Genomic DNA, 6,000 nt, shown 5'->3' with positions numbered 1-6,000 from the left:
GGTGGTTTTATTGTTTTTTTAGTTTTAGCTTGTTTTTTTTTTATCTTGTTACTCTTTTGTTTCTTTCGTGCTGAAGACGCCTTGTTTGGATACACGCGAAATATCTGCGTTGTTTTACATTTTTCGTTTCTTTTTTCTCCACTGGCCGCAGTCTCGTTTGTTGTTTTTTTTTCACTGAGTTTTTTTTTCTTTGTTGGTTTTTTGAAACCTTATTTCTATTTACTTATATATCGTTATAGAAATTTAATTGAAAATCGCCATCAATTTCGTCATTTTTACGCAAAATTTAAAGAGAATTAATTGAAATGTGATAAAAGGATTTATTTTGGTACACAAAAATTGAACACAGTGAGTGGAGAGAAACAAGACACCATAAGGAAATAAAAATATGTATATCATTAGGCTGCAACAAAACGAACTAGGCAAATCACTTTTCATACTAATTCCCCATATAACATGATCAAATAGAAAAATTAAAAAGAACGTAAAATACTTTGTTATTATTATTTATTCGATATAGTATAAAAAAAGAATTGAAACAGCGCAATTATTCCTTTCTTCTGATCTAAACAATTTACCAGTAATAGTCTTACTGTGCTACAAAAACTTATATCTATTTAATTTTTGACACAAGATTAAATTTTATTGAATATCATATTGAATTTAACTAAGGAGACATTTAAACTAATATATTCAATAGTAATTCAAATCACACAACACACATTGAACACACACACAAGCCAAATTTGGCCAGTAGCCTATGAGAAATTGCAAAATACCCAAGACAATGAACAAGTCCTAATGGGGGGCCTTGGGTCCATCAAAATATTTCAATTGTTTCTTAGGGAATTTGATATCATTTTCTTCTGTCTCCATTTTAAATGAAAAAAATAATTAACCTTTTGGCATCCCCGCTTTCAATAAAAAAAATGAGGTATTATCATTTAAAATTGATAGCCCCCTATACTTCCTCCTATAGGCAATAATTTACAATTTATTTTTGAATCATATTTTGTAGGTAAGATCCAGTTCAATCTTTAATTCCCAAACCCTGTACACAGCTTACTCTATAGCTAAATTTTTTCACAATAGAAGGTTTTTTTGGGGGATTCAACTTGAAAATAAAATTTTTGACTACAAACAATGTAAGAAATAGTGATTGGGAAAATGCATTCGAAATGATTTAAACTCATTTCATAAAGACGATCCTGTTTTTTGTCAACATATGAAGAACTGTGTATATTGCAATATTTGCAATTGCATCTGTCTCTTATTTATGCAAAGTAACAAAAGAGACGAAAATTAATGTAAAAGAGAGTAGTGAAGAATTATTGTATACCAAGTAATATTGGGCAGGGAAAGTCGCTGGTGACTTTCACTGGTGATTGCGTGGTTTTCGGGGATTCGGGGAATCCAATTTTTTTTGGGGGTGACGCAGAGATTTTCGGAGAAATACCCGAAAATTTGGGGATAGTGCAAGCCCTGCTTGATTTCTAATCAGGAAAATCGAAATACTAAACCACACAAGAAGGAAAAGCTCCGAATTTGCAGTTGACGCAATAAAGAATTGCCGTAAAATTAATTTGAAATCGACCAAACGTCGCTGCCTCTGTCGGCGGCGGCGTGCCAGCGGCGCGCCAGCGGCGTTACGACACTTCGGTTGCGCCAGGCCTCTCGTCGGCGGCGTTCGGTCGATCCGCCGGCGCGGCGTCGGGGTCTAGCTGGAAACGGTATCCTGAAATGGTATCTTGCATACCATCTAGCGCTTTGTCATCATCAAAATATTTTCTGACAGATCAGAATAGTCACTTTCTGAACTTGAGGTCATATTTTTTCACAAAATGTATTTTCACTAATATATAGGCCTATATAACAATCAACAGATTTTGTAAATTTGAATTTTCACAAATGAAAAGCATTGTCGGAATCGTAGGAAATAGTTTCGGCTAATATTATTCAGCTCCGAAGTTTATCGTTGTTTTATTATCGACAACACTGTTTTGCGAATTTATTCAAACTAAAAATGCTAATAGCAGCTAAACAAAAACTCGTAGGAAACCCAAATTTTCAGGTATGAATAGACCTCAAATAGATTAAGAGGGCTAAATATGTTTTCATTTTGGTGTCCTTGGTACTTTAAGCCTTTTTTATACCTAAATCTAGAAATTTTTTGGTCATTTTCAAGGGTTAAGAAAAGGCTTAAATTTGAAATTGCAAGAGAAGCAATTATCATATTTGTAAAAAAGATAAAAAAAGCCATTGAGTGTTATTCTTCTTCTAATTCACAGCAGGCGGGCTATTAAGTTAATATTATATAGCTCTTATCTTTTTGCTTTACTCTGTGGGCTACAGGGCTATTTGCTTGGTTGTCTCTTATTTGTTTGACATTGTCACATATCTTTTAGTAGATCCTTCGAATCAGGGAGTTCAAATATAATATAGTATATATTGATTTCTGTGCTCTGTGTGCAGGTATAGTTGGCTAGGCTCTTGGCTGATAGTGAGATTTTGTGGTGTTAGAAGCATTTTAACAGTTTACAAAGCAAGGTACGTTGTGCAGACGTCAGCATATTACATTCAAATAGGCAATGGTCAATTGTTTCATTATTCATATTACAATGCCTGCAAAGAGGGGACAGGGGAATTGAAACACTTGAATTAGAAAGCTTCTATGAGAATGCAAGGAAATTTAGTCCACTTGTTCTGGAACGAATTCTATGATAAATTTTAGAAAGATAATTATTGGGAAAGGGGGAAAGAATAGAATTAATCTTATTAAAATTAATATCTGATAGCCTCCATCGGTAAATATCTCTAATTGGGATTGGTCTCCCAATTGGCTGGTCAATATTTATAGCATTTTTTGCTATTTCATCAACCTGATGATTACCACTTATGCCAGAGTGGCTAGGAATGTACTGAAAATAAGTTTTTATGCCCTTGAAGCAAGATTATCTATAATACTGAGACAATGATAAGTGTCAATGTCCAACTTATATTGAGGAGCTGAGTCCAGCAACTCAAGGCTTGATAGAGAGTTGGAATATATGATAATATTATTTGAATTTGCAATCAAAGGTTGGTTTTCCTTAAGGTGTTCTAATGCCATGATTATGGTATTTAACTCAGCAGACATTATAGATAAATTATTATATAATCTCTCGCCCATTGCAATTTTAAGGTGAGGAAGGAAAACACCACTTGCAACCTTCTCATTTATTTTTGACCCATCAACAAATATTTGGAAGTGATTTTTATAAGTAATTGCCTTAAGTTCTGCAAATTTTTTCTGGACAAAAGCAATGGGGGTTGAATCTTTATTCCACTTTGAGAAGTCATTATTTATTATGGGACTTGACCAATTCCATGGGGGGGGATTGGGGGAATGTGGGTGCAATAGACTTTGCTGGTATGGGGAACTTCTTCTGAATATTGGCATACTCATCTGCAATGCCTCTATACATGGCTGGATTTCTTAACCAATTATGTAGGGTGAGTGAGCTATTTGATTCATTTTTTGTAAAATGTTTTGTCAAGAGAAAGCTATGTCTCTCCCTTATTGTTGTTAATCCACTCTCCATAAGCAGAAACTTGGTGCTTGTGGGTTTCCTAAGACCAAATATGAGACGTATTATATCATTTTGTGTTGTTTCAATTTTTTGCATCTGGGTCTTTGCACATGCACCATAGACGATGAGCCCATAGTCAATATGGGGTCTTATATGTGATTTATAAGACTGGAGTAAGGTTTTCTCCTTACAGTCCCAGGGTGTGGAAAGAAGTCTTTTTAGTATACTTGTTTTTCTATAGTATTTTCTTATTGTGTTTGAAATGTGGAGGTGGATATTAAGTTTTTGGTCAAGCATGAGACCTAGGTAATTAATATGATTATCTTCTGGAATAGTTGTTTTATTTAGAGTCAGTTTTGCATTAACATGGTTTTGCTTCCGGTGAAATTGGATTATTTTTGACTTGGTGGGTGCAATGGGTAAATCTGAATGTTGAGAGAATTTTTCAAACTGGAGAAGTGACTTTTGCAGATTTGACTGTGCTATCTCAAAGGTGTTGCCAGATTACCAGAGTACCAGGTCATCACCATATTGTAGATTCGTGTGGGGTATACTCGTGTCCCAGAGATATAGGGCAAATAGAATGCGTCTGAGGACAGCTCCCTGAGGTGGGCCTTTGGTTGTTTTTTTTTGGGATGAAGAGGCTGAACCAACACAAACAATGAAACTTTGCATTTCTATGAACGATTTAATAAAAGATACTAGCTTAGGGGGTACTCCAAGGTTTGCAAGTTTGTTTAAAAGGATTTGATGGTTCACATTATGTTATATTTGCTTTATTCACAAGTCAATAATATGAATAGCTAAATATTTACCTATTTCTTAACTTCAAAATACCTTCCTAGGGGTAGTTGAGGTTATAGATCCATTCCTGATAATTTTCTCTAGCCTACCTAACATAACTAAGCCTACTTTCTCAGACAAACAAAAGCCCTTTAGATAGAATTTTAATAGTTAAAGGTCTAGTAATTTAATCCTAGATTACATGAGAAATATTAGTCTATAGTCGCTTTTAGTGGTTTTTATTTGGCAGTAAGAAAAAATTGAAGATGAAAAAAGGCATTAAAAAATTGGTGAATTTTTTTTTCATTTAATATTAGTGACTTAGAAATAAAGTGAACATACCATTCAATGCCTTTTTTATGCCATTGAAAATATTAAAGCTGACAGAAGAAGGTTTAGCTACAGAAAAGTGGTACAACCTTCTTTTCTATTTTTGTTGCTTTCTTAACATAACATTAACATTGGAACTGCTAAAGAAATAAAATATGATTATAAAATAATAGTTTATAAACAAATTTGGGCAACATATTGGCTCTTTAGGGGTGGGGGTAATGATAAAGCATAGCATAGCCTATATTAAATACGTAACCTCCCCTAGGTACCCCCCCCCTAAACCCCAGAAAACAACAGTTTAAATATTGTCAATGCAATAACAAATCACACAGCAAGTCCTTTATTTAGAAAATACCCTTTTGTCTGGTTTTCTTATACAGTATATCGTTGTGTATACTGCAAAATAAAGAGAAGACAACTGGTAGTCGGTCAGATTAATCACTTTGAAAATCACTTTGAAAACTTTTTGACATTTGAACTACTCTAATTGCTGTATTATATCACCTAGAAACTTAATTTTTTTTACTCTTATATTTCTAATTGCAGTATTGCCAATAGGAAAATTCGAAACCTGTGAAAAGAATGCCAAAAAGCCTGTGAAATTCATCAAAAAAACTGTGTTACTGGGCAGGTCATTGACTTCTTGCCCTCTGCCAATGCCCACGGTGAGGTCACAAAATTTTCCCAAAATGGATATACATCTACTCAGTTTGCTAGCTTATTACTCAAGGCGTCAATTGACAATAATGTAGGGGATTTGGTTTAAGATTAATTTTGTTAATCTTTTGGGGGAAAGGGCAATTTTTTGTATTTTTTATTTCAATAAAAATACCAAAAAGGGTGTTGTTTTAATCTAGGGGCCAATCACCCTAGTCCCGCCTCTGCTTATACTTGGGGTACTCAGTAAGTCACTAGTTTAATAAAGCACTTCTAAGGAAAATTCAAGAGGACAGAGTTTAAATAAAAGACATCCTCGCAAGTTACTACATCAAATAACCCACATATCGTCCATATGATTGCTAATTCTTCTGCCCACTAATTCAGAAAGAACTATTGCATTGTTTAATTCTTCCAAGCGAGAATTTAAAAAATTACGAGGACAGCAAAGAAATTTCGACGACTGAATACCAATGAACGTTGTCTCCACTAGTCCTCTTTAGTTCCTAAGTCATCAATCATATTATCATCGATCATTTGATCACCCGTCTACTTAACACACTAAAAAAATGTTTTCATTGTGTGAGCTCACTAGCGTAGATACAAATTCAAACCGTTTTCTAGCTGTCAAGGTTTTACTGCAAGAAAATGAACACCA

Source organism: Artemia sp. Qi Xiang Cuo, chromosome 10 (assembly GCF_049724085.1).
Source record: "Artemia sp. Qi Xiang Cuo chromosome 10, ASM4972408v1, whole genome shotgun sequence".
Lineage (NCBI taxonomy): Eukaryota > Metazoa > Arthropoda > Branchiopoda > Anostraca > Artemiidae > Artemia > Artemia sp. Qi Xiang Cuo.
Note: the sequence above shows the minus strand (reverse complement) of the source record.